Source organism: Narcine bancroftii, chromosome 2 (assembly GCF_036971445.1).
Source record: "Narcine bancroftii isolate sNarBan1 chromosome 2, sNarBan1.hap1, whole genome shotgun sequence".
NCBI lineage: Eukaryota > Metazoa > Chordata > Chondrichthyes > Torpediniformes > Narcinidae > Narcine > Narcine bancroftii.
Genome location: NC_091470.1, coordinates 247,646,850 through 247,671,282, shown reverse-complemented (window position 1 = coordinate 247,671,282; position 24,433 = coordinate 247,646,850). Strand labels below are relative to the sequence as shown.

At 39.1% G+C, this 24,433-nt stretch overlaps 1 protein-coding gene across 5 annotated transcripts in view; it reads right to left on the bottom strand.

Moving 5' to 3' along the window:
* znf407 (zinc finger protein 407) overlaps positions 1-24,433 on the bottom strand; it is a 589,445-nt gene that overhangs the window by 301,368 nt on the left and 263,644 nt on the right. The window lies entirely within an intron of this gene.

Below are 24,433 nucleotides of genomic sequence, written 5' to 3'. Positions count from 1 at the left end.
ACAAAGTCATAATTACTGATTAACAATCTCCCTGGCTCTTCACAAAACTAATTTCCTGCACAGTTTATACCTTTTTTCACTTAAATGTTTCTAAATATTCTGGATTTGATCATTTGAAAATATTAGTTGTATTATTTTTGATTTGTTTATGATATTTCAGGTTCTACTTTAATTATATACAGAAATGAAAACAGACATATACAAACATACATATGAGGAGCAAGAGGAGTCTATGAGGACCATCCACAATTTAATGAGATTATGGCAGACTGATAGCAACCTCAACTCCGCACCCTGCATGCCTTCAATCTCTTTCCTTATCAAGTACAGGTGAAAAGTGAGAGAGGAGAGGGAGGTCCAGTCCAAGAAAAGGATCTATACCAGCCCCCTCCCCAGGACTCTGCTCAAAGCTCAAGGGCCCCCCTTCCCTGTGAAACAGTAATTTTGGTTGGTTTCTTCTGTATACTTCTCTCCTACTGAGCACATAAAGAAGTATTTATATTACAAAAGGTGAAAAGAAAACAAGGCTTTTACTTTAATGTGTTGTGTCCTCCAGTTTTGCAGTGGAGGGGTAGAGCCCCAGTCAAGAATGGTTAGTCTATATTGTAATTTCCCATAATTTAAAGCCTCATCGTTTATGCATGCAGCAAGGGATGCAATTTTTTTTAAAAAAAATTGCATTTATTTATTTGTTTTTTTCATAGAAATGCTGGGAGCAAATTATATTTTGTCTCTTTTTTTGGTGGTAATTTGTGGACTCTGTAAGGGAGAATGTCAATAACTCTAACAGCTGCAATTACTGTATTTATCTACTTCAGGCTCTGAACCACACACCTCTCTTCATTGACAAAAAAGCAGTGGAGAGGGTTAGTTCCTTCAAGTTCCTAGGAGACCACTCCTGGAGCTAGAACATTAAGGCAACTGAGAAGGCGGCATACCAATGCCTCTACTTTCTAAAAAAGTCTGAGAAGTCATGTTGCCAAATACTCTATCAAAAATGTCCAGGTGTATTGTGGAAAGAATACTGACTAGTTGCATCACGTACTGGCCTGGTAATTCAGGTGCCCAGGAATGCAGAAGATTGCACAAAATGGCCAAGTCCATCATGAGCAATGACCTCTGATAAACTGCATCTATATGAGATGCCGATTCAAGAAGGCAGCCAATATCTATTACCCTGTCACAATCTCTTCTCACTGCTACCTTTAAGCAGAAGATTCAGCAGCCTCAAGCCTATCACATCCACATTTAACATTAGATTTTAATCCCTAACCTCCCCATATTACCTCAACCCTAACCATAAACTAGACTGAGACTACCAAAAGATCTGTTTGCATTGTTGAAACATCACTTTTTGTTCTTGCACTTACTACAACTATAAATATTTATCTATCTATCCTTTGATATTTAACAATCTCTTTTTGTGTCTTGGTATATTGTGGTAACTTAGTATATATTATTGTAATTGGTGTCTCTTATGAACCTGTTTGGCTGCAGCAAGTAAGAATTTCAGCACCCTTGTACATTGTACTTGAGTACATGACAATAAACTCTTATTGTTCATGTCCCTTCCCCTTTTTCTAAACTCAAACAGATACAAATCGAGAAAGTTCAACCTTTTCTCATGACAGCTACTAGTCTAAGAAAAGTTTTGTGAACTAGTTCCTAAGTGTTAATACACTTTTGTAAATTAAGATGATCAAAAATATGCATGGTATTCCAGATATGGTCCCACCAAAGTTTTCTATAAATGAAGTCAAATCTCTTTACTTTTGCAAACAATTTCCATAGCAAAAAAATTATAACCAATCTGCTACTTGCCCAAAGGCCAGGAGAAAGGAGCAGAATTATGCTATTTGGCCATCAAGTCTTTCTGCCATTAGAATCATAGCTAATATATTCTTACATTCAATCCCATTTTTCTGCCTTCTCCCCATAACCTTTGACACCCTTACTAATCAGAAACCTATCAACCTCCACTTTAAATCTCGCCAACAACTTGGCCTCCTCAGTGCCATCAAATTCCACAGTTTCACCACACTCTGGCTGAAAATATTTCTCCTCATCTCTGTTCTAAAGGGATGTCCTTTTACTATGAGACTGTGCTCTCTGGTCCAAGACTCACCCACAACTGGAAACATCTCCATATCTACTCTATCTAGCCCTTTCAGCTTTTGATATGTTTTGATGAGATTTCCAACCCCCACACCTAAATCTTTCTATACCCAAACTACTTCTAATAATCCAAAATGTGGTCTCATCAATGTCTTATAAAACCTCAGAATTACATATTTACTTTTATATTCTATTTTCTCAAATTGAATGCTAATATTGCATTTGCTGTCCTGACTACCAATTTAACCTGCAAGTTTTTTTGAATGTTTAAAAATTTTGTCCACACATGGAGTCAGTAACAAAATTAAACAAATACAAATAGAACAAATGTTAATCCATGATCCACTTCATGATGGTTAAACCCCCACTCCCCCAACTCCCCCAACTCCCTCCCTTCCCCAAAAGAAAAAAGAAAAAAGACAAGAATGGAAAAGTGAAAAAAGAAAAGCAAGGAAAGCAGAAAGAATTAGCAAGAAAGTTTCACTCATCACATGGATCTCCAACATATATATTCTATTTAATTCTTTGAAGAAGATTAATGCAAGTTCTGAGGATTAGAAAAACATCTACAAATTTATACCTGAAATTTGTAAATATGGGCACAAAATTTGCAAAAATATATCATATTTAGTTCTTAAACTATAAGTAATCTTCTCAAGGGGAACACAACTAAGCATCTCAGCATTCAATCGTACCATACTTAAATGTGAATCAGATTTCCAAGTAACTGCAACAAGATCAGTTTTGTTCATTAATTCTAATATTTAAATCTGATTCCCATCTCTGTCTAGATTTATAAACCCCCTGTTTAAGAGATCCCATTTGAAGTAGAAGATAAATAGCAGAAGTAAATTTCTTTATATTTTACTTTCGGATCAAATTCTCCACATCACAACACTTTGGTAATAGCATTGTTGGGCCCTTAAATATGCTCTTCATTGAAAATAGCAGAAGAGTGTGTTATTAGGTATTCCATACTTATTTTTTAATTGATCAATTAAAAAATAAACCTGCATGGGTAAGAATAGAATTGGAGAAAATGAGAGAGAGAATAGCAGAAAACTTCATATACAAATGGGAACTGAAATTAATATCTGGTGAGAAAGAACCCCCTCTGTTAAAACATATGATTAATATTTGAAACAAGATAAATGCAGAAATTGGGAGGGGGGAGGGCTATCACCTAAAATGCCCTTGATTCAAAATAGACATTCCTTTTACATGGGGTAATCAATTCTTGGATATCTGGACTCAAAGGGATCAGACATATTGAATATTGTTATGAAGCAGGAGATTTGATGCCATTTGATCAATTAAAAAATAAGTATGGAATATTTAACCTGCAAGTTAACCTTCAGGGAATCCTGCACTATGACTCCCAAGTCATATTTTCCCCATTAGAAAATACACTGCGTTTTTATTCCTTTCACCAAAGTGCATAACCATACCCTTCTGTATGCTGTATTCCATCTTCCAATTCTTTGACCATTTTTCCAACCTGTCCATGCCCCTCTGCAGACTCCCTGCTTCCTCAACACTACCCACCCTTCCAGATTCAGATTTATTGTCAGAGTCCATACATGACATCACATATAACTGAGATTCCCTTTGCCTGCGGCCACGGCAGAGTTACCTCGAATTGGTAGTGGAAAAATAAACAGTGTAAACATGTAAACAAATAAAACTGTTATCAGATAATGAACATAAACAAACTGACAGTGCAATATAGAGAGAATAAAGAAAATCAATCAACAAAGTGCACAAGCAAGAGTTGTTATTTCATGCCATTACAGACTCTTTAACTCAATTGTAACACCTACACATCTGACTTTAGCTTCTCCTCCCAAACTGCAGAGTGGAAATCTATCACATCATGATTACTACCTCCTAAGGATTTGTAATGGAAGATTCTAACCTGTTTTTTTAATTTGCTGCTCTTGGTTTTGCAAGGCTGAGAACCTGCTTGTGTTTTAGAATCAGCAGACATAAGCTAAATTCCACCGAGGGGCCAAGATGCTGTTATCTGAAGAAAGGACATCTGTGTACCAAGAACATTTAATCTTCCTGCTTGTTTTGGTCACAGACTGTCAGAGGCCTAGCCTTGATGCAAAATAAACCATTGTATTCAAAGTGATAAGCTGAAAATTATTTTATTCGTTAGAAGCCTAGCATGCTAGCTTGCTTGCTTATCTTTCTTGCTGCGCTGGGAATAGGTGCTTGGGTAAGCAGTTTTTGGGTAATATAAGCCATGGTCCCGCTGCTGAAGTTTGAGACTCTCCGAGAGGTGGCAACATCTCTCAGCAAGAAGAAGAAGAACTTCTGAAGTCCAGCCAATGTCCCGGTCAGGGGAGGTGGAGAAGCTGCTACCGGCGCCCTGACAACCTACTACAAGTGTGCAGTCGCTACCTCGCTTCGGCAGTTGGGACCAGTCCAAGCGTTGATAAGTATAGTTGGGAAGGGCTTGCATATTGTAGTGTGAAATCAGCTTTTGAATTTGTAATAAACATTTGTATAAACTGAACTGCTCTCGGTGTGTGTGTCTATTTTCTTTCGGTAGTTCAAACACTGTGACCAATCTAAAATGAACAAAATGAGAGGTATAAGTTTACCCAAGACAGGGTTCCTTTACCTTGCGCTCCCTAATCATTCTGTCATTGCAAAGAATTAAATCCAGAACTGTCTTTTTAATACAATTGTTTTGAAAGTTATCCCTTTGGATACTCAGATCCCTGTGTATCTCAGAACTCTGCAGTCTGTTTGGATAAAACTTTTTCTCTATGTTCAGATTTTCCAAACATTATTGTCCATTTGACAGATTGTTTTCCCATTCACTTAATGTGACCATAGAGACAAAAGTGACTGCAGATGCTAGAATTTGAAAGAGATTTTAAAAAATGCTGGAGAAACTGCAGAAGGCAGAATCTGTTGAGGCAAAGGGATGGGCAGTGTTTCAGATTTGGATGCTGCATCAGGGCTTTACTACATCCCTTTGCAAACATATTATATCCTCATCACAACTGGTTTCCTGTCGACCTTTGTATCAGCAGCAAATTCAATAACCAAGACATTAACATTAATTGTAAAATTTAAGGCACAAGCACCAGCCCTTAAGACATACCACTCATTAATACCTTGTCAATCAGAAAAAAAGGCCATCTCTACCAGCTATGTTTTCTGTTAGCCTGCTAATTTTATATCCACACCAACATATCGCCTCCTGCATGATAAGTTTTTTTTTCTGCAATAACCTTGGATGTCGTACCTTATCAATCGACTTCTGGAAAGTTTGATGCCATCACTGTTGGATGCCAGCAGTGCCTTTAAACTGATATCTGACAGCATATGTTGAAAAGTTTGGTTCAAATCAGTCACAAGCACTGTTGTTTATCCACTGAAGCTAGATTACAGCAGAGATATTTCATAACAAGAGTTTGAATATTGGTGGAGGATGGGAAAAATCTGTCAGCATGACAAGGAATAGTTTTCATCCAACCATTAGATTGACATTGAATACAATAACAAAGTATAAAATCAATACGGCACGTGGTCTTAGTGGCATTCAAAGAGAGGTGACAAAAATGGCAAAGTTGTCAAATCCTGCACATGCTTACTTGAAATCAATACTATGCTGTCAAGTTGTGTTTTGATACAACATTCAATGTCTCTAAAAGTCTCAGATTTTGAAAAAATCATGAAGCATGCATGAACTTAGAGAACCAATAGAGAAATGATTGACACAGACAAAAACTGTGGTTTTGTCTCATGACTAGCTTCCAGAACTACACTAATTGACAATCAAGTTGATGATCAGCTAAGTTAGCAACATGCATTAATAATTATTAAGAAAATAATATATCTTCCGCCATTGAAGTGTTTCAGAGCATATTATTCCACAATATTAATCATTTCAAAACATATTTAATAATTAATATGCATCTTATGTTAAACAAGAGCATTCTAGAACAATGCAAAAGGTATGATGGTGCTGGACTTTCTATAAATATATTTCTTTTTAATTTTATTATATTTTATTTAATATTTAAGAATATATACACAAAAATACTAAATGAATGCATATCTGAATATATACAAATATACAAAAAATTATATCCTTAAAATGCTTGAATATATTTCTTAGTAATTTTATATATTTATGAAGAAGTAATTTGCATTCATTAATAACTCAATGGTTCTCAGAAAGTAGCATTGGCCGTGGTTATAATCGTCTACTATAACTGTCCTGGCAGGTGTAAGTTAACATTGAATCCTCCCACTCAAAGAAATGCCCATTGAAGTTTAAGATGTAAGTTATTTCTACACAGTTTCCAACTTTAAATATTGCAATGGCAATAGTAAATCAATTAATACAGTTGGTTACAGACAGACAATAGTCTTAAAGGATGCATTAAACATCAAACCCTCCTCTTATCCATCTAGTCTAGTTAATGTTTCATTATTGGAAACTGATGAAGTATATTTTGATGATAATAATAATGAGTTTATTGTTATATTCATTGTGCAATCTACATACGCACCAAAAATCTGACCTGCTGAAGTCAAACAGGTATTTCAAAAATTTAAAAAAACCTAAAATTAAATTAAAATTATAATAAATACAATAAATTGATTGACAGTATTCATTTACCACAGTGCAAGAAAAAAAAATGATATTGTAACAGCACACCTAGTCCCTTTTGTAGTCAGAGCAGTCTCTGATTAGTGTAACATGGGGAGTTTCAGAAGTCAAATAGCTGCTGCAAATAAACTGTTCTTGAACTGTGGGGTGCTGGTCTTCAGGCTTCTGTACCTTTTACCTGAAGGTAGTAGTGAAAATAGATGTGACCAGGGTAATAATGATGACTGTCTTGAGAGAGCACCCCACACACAATGATGACTGTCTTAAGTGGATAGGAGGTCAGAGCCTGTGATGGACCTAGCTACATTTGGTACCTTCCACAGTCTTCTTGAGTTTCTGGGCATTCAAATAACCAAAGCAGGCCGCAGTGCAACTAGTCAGTTAACTTACCAGAGTGCACAGTAGAGGTTTGATAGAGCATTCAATGTCATGCTAAATATCCTCCGACATCTGAGAAAGTAGCGTGTTTTCTTCACGGTTGCCTCGATCTGCTGGCTCCAGGAGAGATCTCCGAGGAACTTAGAGGTACTAATCTTCCCCATGTTTGTACCATCAATGTGGACAAGGGCATGATCCCTTGGCCTCACCTTCCTAAAATCAATAAGCTCTTGGTGACATTCAGAGCAAGATCGTTGCTGTCACCATCCAACCAGGCTCTCAATCTCCATGCTCAACTTCAACTCATGTCCAGTTATTTAGCTAACAATATTTGTCAGCAATTTTTTTTTAAGATTGTATTGGAACCAAAGTTGGTGATGTAGTCATCTTTACTTCCTTGTTGTCCACATGATGCAGATGTGTGTGCCTTGACTCTTGTTCTGAAATGTGCTTATATTTAAGTACATTTATTGTAAGTGGAGTTCAATGCCAAAATGTTACAACAGATATTTTATGTGAACAGTCCACTGCCAGTTTGGAACTGAATAGAAGTGTTCACAACCTTCTCCGCAAGCTGACCTACATGGCTCTTAGCTCATGTGGACCTGAAATCCATATTGTTGCCTTTGTTTTGCTACATCTGAGCATTCTAACGCAAAATTATCTCATCTCCCTCATCCTACCCTCCATAAAGTTCAGAATATCCACAACTCTTAATTTTAATTTACACATACAGCATGGTAAAAGGCCTTTCTGGCCCATGAGCTCATGCTGGCCAAATACCCCAATTAATCTATAACCTCCGTATGCTTTGAAAGGTGGGAGGAAACTGGAGCATTGGAGGAAACCCACACAAACACAGAGGGAACATACAAACTCTTGTACTGAGTCGCCTTACTTTTTTATTTACTTATATATATTGCAGCCTGACTGAGTGGCAATGTTAAATTCCTCATTATTCTTTTCCATCCTTCCACAGCTTTCTGCCGGTCCTCCAACTTCTCAAGATAACAACTTGCCCCCAGCCTTCAATTCCAGAATGTCTCTGCTTCTCCAGCTTCATGAAGTTGCCTAAAATCTGTGCAACTCACCCTGTTCAATAATGATGCTATGTTAAAGAAGCATACATAAACACACCAATGTTATACATCTACATTTATCCTTACAACTGTAAAACAAATTTTCTGTTTACTCTTCAACCAATTATCCTTCACTTAACATTATACTTGCAGCACACAGTGAGGTTGCAAACATGGTCTCGATCACTCTTTTCTCAAAAAGAAGCTGAGAGGAAAAATATTCTTCAAACATTAAAGCAAGATGACTTAAAAGTTATTCAAGGAAAAGTCGGTGCATTTTCATTCAAGTGCACCTGTCCTTCAGGATCCAATTATGTGCTGAGAAGCAATTTTCATCACATTCTGCTTTCATTGTACACACAATGGCCATGGTGGTGAGAAGACTTTATGCAACATAGTGTTCTTATTTAGATTTGGTGCAGAACATGGGCACAAATTTGATATGATGCTATTTTAGTGGCATCTGCTGCACTAAATTAAGTTTCAGATTCGATTTAGACAAGGTTTCAATAGCTAATTTTACAGTTTGACATGCTTTAAACTACCCATTTGTTCCTCATTGTCCCACTTGTTCTTGTGGTGTTTGTTGCTTTGACTGGGACACTTTTCACTAAAGCAACAAAAACTTTCATTCAAATGGTCAAAAATCAGCAGCTTGCCTCTTTGCATTCAGGCGGCTCAGGCAGTTCAGGAATCAGAAACCTAGAGCTTTGAATGGAAACAAATGAAGTATGTAGCAATCTGACAAAATATCTGGATGGTTCCAAGTTCCCCAACAGCAAATTTCTGAAAAATCACAGGAAACTTTTGCAGAAGTTTGTCAAAGGTATTGAGGAAAGTTTAAATATAGGTACCCACAAGAGGATGCAATACTTGATCTTCTACTCGGGAACCAGACAGGTCAGGTGATAGAAGTACGTGTAGGCAAACATTTTGGGTCCAGTGACCTTAATGTCATTAGTTTCAAGTTAATTATGGATAAGGAGAGGCCTGGCCTGCGAGCTGAGATTCTAAATTGGAGAAAGGCCCATTTTCTGGAAATGAGAAAAGATCCTAGAGTGGATTGGGATAAGTTGTTTTCTGGCAAGGATGTGATCAGTAAGTGGAAAGTCTTCAAAGGCAAATTTTGAGAGTGCAGAGTTTGCATGTTGCTGTCAGGACTAAAGGTAAAGTTAACAAGCATAGGGAACCTTGGTTTTCAAGGGATATTGGTGATCTGGTTGAGAGGAAGAGAGGTGCATAGCAAGTATAGGTAACAAGGAGCAAATGAGATATGAGAAGAGTATAGAAAATGTAAAAAGAAACTTAAGAAATCAGAAGAAAGGCAAAAAGAAGACATGTGGTTGCTTTCGCAGACAACGTGAGGGTGAACCCGAAGGGTTTCTGCAAGTATATTAAAAGGAGAGTAAGGGACAAAATTGGTCCCCTCGAAGATCAGAGTGGCCATCTATGTGTGGAGCCTCACAAGATGGGGGAGATATTAAATAATATTTTTGCATCAGTATTTACTCAGGAAATTGACATAGTTTATAAGGAAGGAAGGGAAACAAGCAGTAATGACATGGAACATATAGAGATATAGGAGGAGGAAGTGCTTGCTGCCTTACAGCAAATAAAGGTAGATAAATCCCTCGATCCTGACATGATATTCCCTCAGACCCTGAGGGAAACTCATGTAGAAATTGCAGAGACCCTGGGAAAAATATTTAAAATGTCCTTAACCATGGGTGAGATACCAGAGGATGGAGGATAGCTCATGTTGTTCCATTGTTCAGAAAGGGCTCCAAAAGTAAACCAGGAAATTACAGGCTGGTGAGCCTGACTTGAGAAGTAGGTAAATTATTGGAGGGTATTCTGAGAGATCGGATATACAAGAATTTTGACAAAGGCTGATTAAGGATAGTCACCGTGGCTTTCTACATGGTAGGTTGTGTTTAACAAATCTTGTAGAGTTTTTCGAGGAGGTTACCAAGAAAGTAGATGAAGGAATGGCTGTGAATGTTGTCTACATGGACTTTAGTAAGGCCTTTGACAAGATCCCATGTGGGAAGTTAGTTTAGAAGGTTCAGACACAAGGTACTCATGGATAAATTGTAAATTGTATCCAAAATTAGCCAAATGGGAGAAGATGGTAGTGGATGATTGCTTTTCAGACTGGAGGCCTGTGATTACAGATGACACTTTCCAAGTTCTAGTATTTCCCAATTTCAAAACGTGTCATTTTCAAATAGACGTGAGCGACAATATTCCAAATTACTATCTTATTAATCCAATAAACCACACTTTGTAGTTGCAGCTTTAAATAGCTTTAATTCGTTAATAAACAGATAAACATTTTGCATAACTTCGCAATGAGATTTTCATAACGATGAATAAATAAAGCATACTGTATAATGATATTCAACTTTAAACAGATACAAGACAAAATAAGGTGAATTAAGATGAATTCAAAGAAAAGAATCTCAAGCTTACGTCCTGTTCATAATTCTTCAAAGAATGAGATGCAAACTCTCAGTCTGTTCAGATATTATGACATATGATGTCATAGTCACTATGGCAACACTACAAACAATAATTGTTCTTAAAAGGTTAGGCACAAAATTAACTACAAATCAAAACACAAGGTTTTAACTTTTACATGTGATTAGTGGTGTCCCTCAGGGATCGGTACAGGGGCCATTGTTGTTTCTTGTCTATATCACTGATCTGGAATGGGAAATTAGATCAGCAAGTTTCCGGATAACTCGAAAGCCCCTTTCATATTGGCAAACTGTTAAACTGGTGGGTGAACGAAAAGTTTTGAAATACCGGTAGGGCCATTTGCACTGGACCAAGGAAAACTGGTTCTGTGCACCCTTTCACATTATTTACCTGATAGCTCAGTGCAAAGGGGCACCTATCCTCCAGTGGTGATGTCCTGAGTGACGCATCAAGTGATGGCGGACCTGCCCTCCCAGAATTCCACGCAGCAGAGAAACCCCTCCATGAGTGCTTCTTGCATACAGCCCTTTCATTATGCCAAGGCACACTGGGACACAGAGGCTTTAAAGGAAAAGGCGGCTAGTTCCTTGCCTTCCTGCAGTGACTCTCTCTATCCCTCCCTTTCTCTATCCCATCTTTCTATCCTTTCCCTGTCTTTCACAGACATATCTATCTATCCTTGATTGTTGTATGTACCCATTTTTTTGTGTGTGCACGTGCATGTATTTCATCCCTGCTGCAACTTTCCCATGCTCGCAGTAAACTGTGTGCATATGTGTGTTATTCCCGCTACCATTTTCCCACACCTTAAGTTTTAATGGGAGGGGGTGCAATTTCAGCACTTGCCATAGGCGCTATTTTACCTAGAAACGTCACTGAGAAATGAACAGGAAGATCCACCCCCAAACACATGCACACCCCCACACCCAACAGCAGGAAGATAATGGAGAAGATAAAATCATTGAAGAAAATAACAAACAATAAAGATGACTGAATTAGTTGGGTGCATTCTTGCCACAAGTAAAACAGAACTTTTGAAGTATACTTTAATTCAGTTGTTTAATTAAATTGTGCATGTATTTTCCAAAGCTCATTTATTTTTGTCTGTTTTATTCCCACTACAATTTTCCCATGATCCTTTATAAATTGTGCACATATCTTTTAGTAAATGGTGCATGTAATTTCCCGCACTCTTATTCGTGTGTGTTTTATTCCCACTATGATTTTCTGATACTGGACTAGTTTTATATGGATTGGCACAATATCATGGGCTGAGGGCTCATATTGTGCTGTACATATTGTCTAATTACGTTTTAATTAAGCATGAATAACTTTGTTTAAATATAAGATCATAATACATTAATCAAAATTGCAAATTTAGTAAATGGAATACAAAGTTTATACCTTCTTTTTAAATCAGTGTTTTTAGTTTGAAGAATACCTTATGTTTCCCTCACACATGAAGAAACATCATTCTTTCTTTGGCTTGGCTTCGCGGACGAAGATTTATGGAGGGGGTAAAAAGTCCACGTCAGCTGCAGGCTCGTTTGTGGCTGACAAGTCCGATGCGGGACAGGCAGACACGGTTGCAGCGGTTGCAGGGGAAAATTGGTTGGTTGGGGTTGGGTGTTGGGTTTTTCCTCCTTTGCCTTTTGTCAGTGAGGTGGGCTCTGCGGTCTTCTTCAAAGGAGGTTGCTGCCCGCCAAACTGTGAGGCGCCAAGATGCACGGTTTGAGGCGTTATCAGCCCACTGGCGGTGGTCAATGTGGCAGTCACCAAGAGATTTCCTTAGGCAGTCCCTGTACCTTTTCTTTGGTGCACCTCTGTCACGGTGGCCAGTGGAGAGCTCGCCATATAACACGATCTTGGGAAGGCGATGGTCCTCCATTCTGGAGACGTGACCCATCCAGCGCTGGATGAGAAACATCATTAATGTGTCACTAATTGGACCCGGAATACCGCGTGTCCCGTTCACATTGGGCTACCCGTTATGCCAATTCAAAATGGATTGGTAATGATACTACCTCCCTTGGAGGTTAATTCATGGGTCAAATCCAGGTTCAAGTGCCGGTCTGACAGGGGCTTTATAAGATTAGAGGTGTTGTGGACAGCAAAGAAGGCTTTCAAAGCTTGCAGAGGGATCTGGACCAACTGGAAAAATGGGCAAGAAAATGGCAGATGGAATTCAATGCAGACAAGTGTGAGGTGTTGCATTTTGGAAGGACAAATGAAGGTAGGGCACTGAGGAGTGTAGAGGAACAAAGGGATCTGGGAATACAGATACATAATTCCTTGAAAGAGGTATCACAGGTACACAAGGTTGTAAAGAACACTTTTGGCATCTTGGTCTTCATAAATCAAAACATTATTTAATTTGTACACTGAGTACTGGATTTGGGATGTTATAGTGAGATTGTATAAGACATCGATGAGGCCAAATTTGGAGTGTTATGTGCATCCTGATTGCCAAATTACAGGAAGATTATTAGCAAGAGTGAAAGGGTGCAGAGAAAATTTACTACGATGTTGCCAGGTCTTCAGGAATTAAGTTACAGGGAAAGATTAAACAGGTCAGGACTTTATTGCTTGGATGAATGAGGGGAGATTTGATAGCGGTTTACAAAATTATGAAGGGTATAGAGAAAGTAAATGCAAATAGGCTCTATCCATTTAGATTAGGAAAGATAAATACGAGAGGACATGGCTTTAGGGTGAAAGGGGAAAGGTTTAGGGGGAACATCTTCACTCAGAAGCCCTTTTCCCACTGGCATCTCTGTTCATTGGCAGTGCAGTGACCCAGAATAGGAAAGCCCATTGTGCTGTTTCCTCTGGGCCACCCTTTAACTGGGACACTAATTGCTTTTCCACTGAACACACTCATCCCTGGGGATCGGAGTGTTCTACTTTTAACTGGAAAAAGGTGATTTTCTAATGTCCCTTTTCAACTGGTTTTATCAGCATGCTGGCGTCAGCAAATGCCGAGGTAGAGGTAGAGGTGGTTAATCCCTGGTGCGAAATGACATCATATGATGCCATTGTTCAGACAGTGTTCCTTTTCCATTGGACCCTGTCCCAGTAAATTCCCAGTTTATTCCTGGGACAGGATGCCAGTGGAAAAGGGCTAGTGAGTGGTGGGAGTCTGGAATGAGCTACCATCTGACATGGTAAATGCAGACACACTCTTAAGTTTTAAGAATAAATTGGATAGATACATGGATGGGAGAGGTCTTGAGTGTTATGGAATGGGTGCAGGTCAGTGGGACTAGCGCAATGATGTTTCGGCACAGACTAAAAGGGCTAAATGGCCTGTTTTCTGTGCTGTAGTGTTATATGGTTCTGCTCAACCCTTAGGACAGCATCTGGGAACACAGGCAGGAAAAGTCAACTCAACGGTATTTCACATCTTTAACATCTGAAGATAGAAATAAAGGCAGACTCTCATTCAAGTGTATGGAGAGAACAATTTGGCTTGGTTATGCTTTTTTAACTAAACTTTGTTCCATGTCTATGAATCATGGATGTTAGAGCTAATCTTAGAATACTATTGATGGAGGCTCTGCATGAGGCCTAGCTTTTAACAGTAGCACACACACAAAAAAAAACTAATAACAAAAATAGAAAAATACTATTGATCAACTAATCATTTCAACATACTGGAACTTGTTTTAGAACCTCATCCTTCATGCACCATATCAGTTTCCATCTTTTGAAACTTTCAAATGACGTCTTAATGAAGTTTCAGACCAAAACATTGACAATGTCTTTTCTCCCAATGATTTTGCTTGACCCACTGAGTTCCACCAGCAGACTGTGTTTACCTTCCCCTTCATTAAACCAAGGCTATAAGACAATAGTAAATTTTAGAAATTCTCTGATGATTTATGCTCTTCATGACACATATTTTAAAGTCTGGATTCTCTGTGAAATTGGATGATAGTTAATCTGAGGTACTCATGTCTCAAACATACCTGACTCCAGGAAAAATGTGAATTAACACTGAGAACGTAAATAATGACATAAGTAAAGGTTTAAAAATTATTTTTTTGAGTATTCCAAAGGCGAGCAAATGTTTGACTAATAATCACATATAATATTGCAGGCTACTCAAGTCCAGCAAATTGAGTTTCAGAATTATTCCTGTCATCTAAACAAGATAGCAATAATACTTGGTTTGGAATGTGGTGAGATCCCTAAGAAATATCAGAAACTGGGAGATAAATTAAAGCAAGATAGACTAATGAGGAAAAAAAAACAGATTAACATGATACAGAGAGAGAGAGAGAGAGAGAGAGAGAGAGAGAGAGAGATGCATGAAGCAAAAAAAAATAATCCAAGCTTAAAAAAAAATGGAACATTTTGGATGAAACTGAGCAGGTGAAGCCACAGTGCAATTGGAATGATACTACTGTGTATTAAAAAGTACATTTAAACTAGAAAAAATGTGACGTACATAAAACTGCTTTCCATCTTGAAATTTATTTTTCCTGTTACTTTCAGATTAATTTTCCTCAAAGTACAAGATTGCATACCAATTTTTTTAGCAATGAAATCAATTAAGCTAAATGAATTACATTTTGTCCATCATATGGAGTAAATAGGGAAGCGTTTCTGCACATTCCTCTTCCCCTTTGGATGGCAAATAATGGCACTGATTAGGAATACTTTAAAGGAAAGTGATACTTGAATGGGCACAAGTTGCAACTAATACCTCACAGTAGCTATTGAATCTCATTCTTTCTTTATGATTTGTTAATAATTTAGAAAGATAACTAACTTCTGCATGGCAAACATCTCCAGCTATATTCTTCAGCAAAAACTGCTGCGATATCATCAACATGACAAATTAAAATGATACAGACGTTGCTACAGATAGACAATAGAATAAATGAGCTATTTTCACACTTGCATCCCACTAAATTGGTCGTTCAGTGTCCTGGGATAGGAATGGGGGTTTGTCCCAACTGGGACAATGAACCCTTTCACACTTGCAAGGAACCATGTTCTATCTTCAAATGGTGACGTCATGACGCATCGAGCAATTTCTGATCAATGTATTATGATCTTATATTTGAACAAAATTAATCATGCCCAATTATAACATAATTAAGCTTTATGTACAGCACTTTATGAGCCCTTCAGTACTTGATGAGCCAACCTATATACACTTTTACAAGGAACTGTGGTAAAGCGCTATAAATAAATAGCAATAGCAGACAAATTTTAAACAGGGTTGGAAAGTTGGTAGCACTATAGCGCTCAATTTATAAATACCGTGGGCGGGGGGAGCGATGGCGGAACTGCCCTCCTAGAATTCCATGTGACAGAGAAAGGGTTGTATACTGGCTACAGCAACGGAGCATTTATGGAGGGGTTTCTCTGCCGCATTCTTTTTTTCTTTGGCTTGGCTTCGCGGACGAAGATTTATGGAGGGGGTAAAAGTCCACGTCAGCTGCAGGCTCGTTTGTGGCTGACCAGTCCGATGCGGGACAGGCAGACACGATTGCAGCAGCTGCAGGGGAAAATTGGTTGGTTGGGGTTGGGTGTTGGGTTTTTCCTCCTTTGCCTTTTGTCAGTGAGGTGGGCTCTGCGGTCTTCTTCAAAGGAGGTTGCTGCCCGCCAAACTGTGAGGCGCCAAGATGCACGGTTTGAGGCGATATCAGCCCACTGGCGGTGGTCAATGTGGCAGGCACCAAGAAATTTCTTTACGCAGTCCTTGTACCTTTTCTTTGGTGCACCTCTGTCACGGTGGCCAGTGGAGAGCTCACCATATAACACGATCTTGGGAAGGCGATGGTCCTCCATTCTGGAGACTTGACCCACCCAGCGCAGCTGGATCTTCAGCAGCGTGGACTCGATGCTGTCGACCTCTGCCATCTCGAGTACTTCGACGTTAGGGATGAAAGCGCTCCAATGGATGTTGAGGATGGAGCAGAGACAACGCTGGTGGAAGCGTTCTAGGAGCCGTAGGTGATGCCAGTAGAGGACCCATGATTCGGAGCCGAACAGGAGTGTGGGTATGACAACGGCTCTGTATACGCTTATCTTTGTGAGGTTTTTCAGTTGGTTGTTTTTCCAGACTCTTTTGTGTAGTCTTCCAAAGGCGCTATTTGCCTTGGCGAGTCTGTTGTCTATCTCATTGTCGATCCTTGCATCTGATGAAATGGTGCAGCAGAGAGAGGTAAACTGGTTGACCGTTTTGAGTTTTGTGTGCCTGATGGAGATGTGGGGGGGCTGGTAGTCATGGTGGGGAGCTGGCTGATGGAGGACTGACTTCCAGGCCAAACATTTTGGCAGTTTCCGCAAAGCAGGACGTCAAGCGCTGAAGGGCTGGCTCTGAATGGGCAACTAAAGCGGCATCGTCTGCAAAGAGTAGTTCACGAACAAGTTTCTCTTGTGTCTTGGTGTGAGCTTGCAGGCGCCTCAGATTGAAGAGACTGTCATCCGTGCGGTACCGGATGTAAACAGCGTCTTCACTGTTGAGGTCTTTCATGGCTTGGTTCAGCATCATGCTGAAGAAGATTGAAAAGAGGGTTGGTGCGAGAACACAGCCTTGCTTCACGCCATTGTTAATGGAGAAGGGTTCAGAGAGCTCATTGCTGTATCTGACCCAACCTTGTTGGTTTTCGTGCAGTTGGATAATCATGTTGAGGAACTTTGGGGGACATCCGATGCGCTCTAGTATTTGCCAAAGCCCTTTCCTGCTCACGGTGTCGAAGTCTTTGGTGAGGTCAACAAAGGTGATGTAGAGTCCTTTGTTTTGTTCTCTGCACTTTTCTTGGAGCTGTCTGAGGGCAAAGACCATGTCAGTAGTTCCTCTGTTTGCGCGAAAGCCGCACTGTGATTCTGGGAGAATATTCTCGGCGACACTAGGTATTATTCTATTTAGTAGAATCCTAGCGAAGATTTTGCCTGCAATGGAGAGCAGCGTGATTCCCCTGTAGTTTGAGCAGTCTGATTTCTCGCCTTTGTTTTTGTACAGGGTGATGATGGTGGCATCATGAAGGTCCTGAGGCAGTTTTCCTTGGTCCCAACAAAGCTTGAAAAACTCATGCAGTTTGGCATGCAGAGTTTTGCCGCCAGCCTTCCAGACCTCTGGGGGGATTCCATCCATACCTGCTGCTTTGCCACTTTTCAGTTGTTCGATTGCCTTATATGTCTCATCCTGGGTGAGGACCTCATCCAGCTCTAGCCTTAGGGGCTGTTGAGGGAGCTGGAGCATGGCGGAATCTTGGACTGAGCGGTTGGCACTGAAAAGAGATTGGAAGTGTTCTGACCATCGGTTGAGGATGGAGATCTTGTCGCTGAGGAGGACTTTGCCGTCTGAGCAGCGCAGCGGGCTTTGGACTTGGGGTGAGAGGCCGTACACAGCCTTTAGAGCCTCGTAGAAACCCCTGAAGTCGCCAATGTCCACGCTTAGCTGGGTTCGTTTGGCGAGGCTAGTCCACCACTCATTTTGGATCTCCCGGAGTTTGCACTGAAGATGGCTGCATGCGCATGGCATTCTGGGAAATGAGGTCCATCATGCTTTTTCCCACGGTCTTTCTAAATTGTGTGCTATAGTGCTACCAACTTTCCCACGCTGTTTAAAAATTGTCCACGATTCCTATTTATTTCCTCTCTCTCTCCTGCTGCAACTTTCCCATGGCAACATTTAAACCTTCATTTGATCTTTTCTTCCTTCATGTTCCTACAGTCACACAAAAACTTGGGTCATTTCAATTCCACAGCGCAATTACCCATTTCATACTTGCCTAATTGCAACACCGGCGTCTGCAGATGCTGGGGATGGTACTAGGGTTCGAGGCCGACAATCCCTGGCATGAGATGATGTCATCTGACGCCCGCATTGAGCTGATTTTGCTTTCACACTTGGCACTTTAAAGGCTGATTGGCAGTTAATTCCTGGGATCACTTGCAAATGTGAAAGGGGCTCATGACAGATGAAAGTTTATGCATTGAACTCTGCTTCTAAAATTTTGTTCAACTGACAATAAACATGCAACTTACTGTATCACGTTTTGTGCGAATAGCTGAGGACAACTGTGCCTCTGTTTAACTAGAAATAGCAAATTGCATATATATGCCATTATGCAGCATTTCATTATAATATTTTGGGTTGTCCTGAGTGGAAAAAAAAATGAAAATAATTAGGTGAATGACGGTTTTACACTCTCCTTGTAACAGAATCCATAAGCACTGGAAAATTGTCATTCGTACCCTTTTTCCACTGGAATCCCAGTTCATTGGCATTCCCAGGATAGGAAGCTGTTTTGTGCAGTTTCCACTGGGCCACCTTTAACCAGGACACCCACTGCTTTTCCACTGAACACAACTCATCCCCAGGGATCAGAGCATCTCCCTTGGAATAAAATGGAATGGATGGAAGTTATCCATTTTCCACTGGTTTAATCAGAATGCCAGCAACGGCTGACACCAGGGATATGAGTAGGGGTAGAGGACATCAATCATGATGTGATTTGACATCATTTGATGGCGGCAAGCTGATTGTTTTCCTTTTCCACTGGACCCTTAACCAGTTCATTCCTTGCAAATTCCTAGGACCAGGTGCCAGTGGAAAAAGGGTTTATGATTATACCAGTTTGAAACAGGATTTTGAAAAGTATTTCACTAGAATTCTTCAAGCCACTTTCTGAATTTGAGAAAGTTTCAGCTTAGGGCTTGCAAGTGTTAAGTTTCCTCATGGAAAGTCATGGAGGAGAAATGTTAAGTGCGGTTTTCTCTCTCCACAGACGCCACCTGATCGACTGAGTATTTACAACATTTTACATTTTTATTTCAGATTTCTGGCACCTATTGTTTTTGCTTTTTGTTGATTGTTTAGCAGTCACTTTCATTTATAGATCTCCAGCAATGCAAGATGCAGGCTGCTTCAACAAACAAAAAGCAGTTATCCCATGCATACTGCAAACTACCAAGGATGAAAATGATGAAGAAAGCTGTTCATATTTTTCAAAGAATGAAATTGTCAGATCTGCTGTTGACAATTTAGCAAACCTCATCAATTCTGTGATGGCTCTGAGAAATTTACTGTGAAATCTGTTGTCCCTGGAAGCATTTTATGATCCTTAACAGCTGCAGGAAGCCACTCAAAGCAACCTATATGCAAATGATCATCTCACACCACACAAAAAATGAAACACATGAAACAACTTATTCTTTATGTAAATAATTTGTTGCAATTAGATACCTGATTTCCCCCCCTTCAGGGATGTGGATGTTTTGCATTTCATTAAAGGTTGCTTCCAAGAATTCAAAATGCAAAACCTCAATTTAACAACAGACTTTGTTGCAATTTGAAAGTACTTACCGCAGCTTTCAAATCTACCGAGCTCGCAATATTAATGTAAAAAGAAACATACATCATAATTGTTGATGGGTGTTAAATATTAAAGTGAAATTGTGAAAGTAGTTGGCAAAATTGTTACAGAAGCCTCCCTGAGAGTCTCCTTCAGTTAACAGATTCTGAACATCTATTAATTAATTATCAGTGGCTGTTTTATAACATCTGTATATAGTCACCTCTAGCAGGTGCCTCCCAGCTCCACAGCTGTGCATGTCAGTCAAAGAAAGAGGGTGTTTGAAGTAATAGGCTGGTTATTTTAAAACTGACATGAATCAGCTGCAGCAACCATTTTCCCTTTTATAAAAGAAGGCTGAAACCTTTACAGAATAGAAAGTAGACATTTTGGCATGAGTACTACAAAAGGAATTTTGCATTGATATATCATAGTAAAATATCCCAAGGCACTTTGCAGAGCTACTAGCCAGTATCTGACGTTGAGCCACATTAGTAATTACCAAGGCCAAGATATCCTTTTGGCAAGGAAGTATGCTTAAAAGAGCTTAAACAAAAGAGGACAGAGGCAAGTATTCAAGAAAGGAATTCCTGAAGTGAAGAGCCAGTGGATGAGCAATCTCCATCGATGGTGAAGTAAAAATAAACTGGAATGCAGAGGTTCAGAATTCAGAGGTTTGTTGGACCAAACAAGGATGTAGAGTTAAAGAGACAGAAGACCAATTTAATTTATCCATGATGGTGAAATGGACGTGAAACAGGACAAGATATAGCAAGCAAATCTTTGATTGATTTGAGATTATGTTGAGCAAGAAGTGAGCTGATGAAACAAAAGAGTGGGTGACTTTCCAAGCAACAATAATATGAGCAAGGGTTTCAACCATAGATAGACCAAGGAAGGAATAAAAGTAAGCAATCATTTTACACAGCTTCAAATATTTATAATTTTTGCCTTAGCAGATAAAAGGAGGAATTAAGGCAATCTGATTCAAGTGTAATACCAAGGCCTTGAATTTCACATTCATAACTGAGATAGTGGCTAGATTGGTGTGAACAATCTACAGGTAGCCCCTGACATACTTCTGGGTTCCGTTCTGATGGATCAGTCTGACGTATGTTTTTTTAAAACCTCTAGTCTCCTGCAGTCGGGCACATCCCAATGGTGTCTGGCTGCTGTAATTTTATATATGTTCTCGTTATTTTTTTTGTTCCAATGTGTGGATGGCCGTAAATCACTTAGGTTGTAAGTTGGGGACTAGATATATTTCTTCTTGAAGGCACTGCATAACTATACAACAAACAGAAATAAAATTCCCAGATTGCTAATGCGAAACTTTGGCAGGAATCCACTTCAAACCAACTACAAGGGTTAAAATAGCATTAATTAGAAATTCTGAGCCATTTTAAAAGGCCAGACCTGATCACACAAAACTGAAAATGGTACATAACCTTTGTGGAATTTCTGCATTAGATCCTAGCAACAAAAGCATGAAAACAGAACTGACATGGCTCAATGGATGAAAGAAACAGAGCTTCTAATGAAGAATGCAAGTTGCTGCCCCAATAATTGTCCTGAAGCACCACACTACTCTTTATGTGATATGTCCAATTTTATCTTCAGAGCTTGGCTTAGAAATTACTGCTTGGAAAACTAAAACTATCAATGATGAGAAGTATTCTTGTCTCTGTTAATTTATTTGTGGCAGTAAGCTTGTCTCCAGCCTTTGTTGTTAATTTATGCCAGGTAAAGCGATATTGATGGTGTTCCAGTAGACCAGACCTTTACTAGCCATTATGCTATCCTAAGGTTAACAGTGAGTGGTTGATTTTAATCTGTCAGATAATACCCTCAACAGATGGCTAGACAACATATAAACTACCAGCCATCAGAAGCACTCCAGATTATCTGGCACGTATCAAGGGTTCATACCAGTTTGTGAATGAAAGGTACCTGAGAGATGGGCAGGATCAGGTGTTGTCTTTGATGTGGCTGAATTTTTAAAATTACTATTTATCTGGGGCACAGGTAACCAGATCACTAGAATGAGAAAAATAAGTGAATCCATTGTAAAATTGAAAACATGACTACTATAATGACATCTAAAGAATGTCATAACAAAATGCAGCAAATTCATAGTTACCGTACAATTGTTTAGATACTATTTATTTCCCAACAAATTGCTTGTAAACTTGCATCTTAAGCCGTGAGTTTGAGAGAATGAGAAAGGTAATCACAATGTGATGGAGGATGTTTCATCTTGTATTCATATGAGTGAGTTCTTAAGACAACACATGGATGAAAGAAAAGGTTCTTTACTTTAAAGTATATGTAAACAGCATATGAGGCATGCCATGAGGCTGAAAGTCTCCATTACAGCTCTTGCATACTGTGTGTCCTGCTCTGTGTCTGCCCCTGGAGGCAGCCAAGAATAGTCAAATGGTAAGGCATTGCTAGTTGCACTGCAACCATGATCACTATCATTACAGAGGACAGTAAATGTCATCCCACGCTCAACTATCTGCATAGTGTTTAACAACACAATCTCAATTCCTCTTGTTCCATGGGTAATTTTATCATTTAGTAAAGATTTGGTATAGCAACAACTTTGGATTAAAGTGTATAATTTATATTAAATATAACGACAATACATTACCTAACACCCATGTCTAAATACTTGACACCATCTATTCCCTTATGCCCTTCTCCCGTTGCCAGTCGACTGACTGGGCTTTGTAAACCATGCGTTCTTCTAGCATTTTGGGTTCTCCTAGTTTCCCGCACTCTCCATTCCATTGCAATTGGTTCCTGATTCTTGTCCACAACGCAACTGATTGCAGTCCATCAAATGATAATCCAAGCACTTCTCAAAGTCGAGAAGGCTTTCTACCTATATCACAAAACTAATTTGATGAAAGAAAATTCTCGTCAATTCCTCTCTTATTCTTCTATCAGTGTTCCCTGGTTATAGTGATCTATCTGTTAAGGTATATAGGTAATTTCCATGCACACTATTTAGGCTCCTCGTAGATTTTTTGAAAGATGCAGTAACATTTTTCCCCAGTTTTCTCTAATAAGGAATTTTTTTCTGTACAATTTCTCTTTATTCACTGTTCCCTGCCTGTCAATCTCTTCCTCATTATATCCTATATTCCTTTGGAAACATATTCAAAATCCCTTTCTTATATCTGCCCTCATCTCTTCTCTCTTGGCTTGTTGATTTTCACCTAATCCAATGCAACTTGGTGTTCACTGCTTTGATTTCCTTCATGTGAAGCACTTAGACTTTTTCTAGCACTAGGGAATCATTATCGAAATGAATGTTTACTGCTGAACATTTAATGGATTAGCATGACATTCCTATCTCAGAAGCTGTGGCAGACGTGTTGGCTCATTTAAAATAAATGGGATGCTGCCTGTATTAAAACAGCAGACAAATATCACTCAAATACGATAAGCATTCATCTGCCCAGATCAACCAAAGTAATTTCTATGCTTAAAGATAAATAGTGGTAAAGCAACCAACTATCTTGAATCTGAATCAAGGAAGAAACAGTATTAACATATTACTGCCATGTTCATGATTCAATATTACATTTCTGTTCATCTTAGTGGGAGATATTCCAAGATAAACAATCTCATGTTCATTGCAAAATAATTAGGTATTTATATATAGTCAACACTAAAATCCTGAGATTATGTGCAAGATTTCTGGGAATTCTTGGCCTCAGGCCCTTCCCAACACATTACATCCAGGACATTCATACTGGATGTCCATCCCTTTAGGTGTCCAGGATTGCCCATTCTTCTGTACCAACTATCAAGTCAAAGATTTAACTGACTCAGATAACAAGACATGCTGAGAGATTTGTAGAAATTCTATTCCTATAGGAAAAGAGAGCTAATGCAAATCAACTTCAATACTAAACAAAGTAACAGACTAGAGGAGGATAAAACATCAGCACCAAAGACACATGCAAGGCTATCAGATTAGGGGATGCTTTCTTTTCACCTTTAATATGTATTTAGCAATTCACACTGTTTAATATAACCAGACTAGGTCCTTTAAAATGATGTCATCCAATACAATTTTACACCATTTATTAGGATAGATGATCAATGGCTTGATGAAAGCAACATCTTAAAGGATAAAAGGACATGGGGCAATATGATCAGAGAATTGAATGCATGCCTCAGAGGCCTGTGTGGGAAAATGGCTTTCAATTGCTGGGGAGCTGGTATCAATACTGAAGAAAAAGGGAAGTATTCCACTGAGATGTGCTTTACGTGAATGGGATTCGGACAATAGATGACAAATTAAACAACTAGAACTGTAGATACAGCTTTACACTGAATGCTCTGGTAAAGACAATTTAGAAAGTTAGAGGGAAAAGTCAAAGCAGCAGTTCAGGTTCTGTATTAAAGTACAT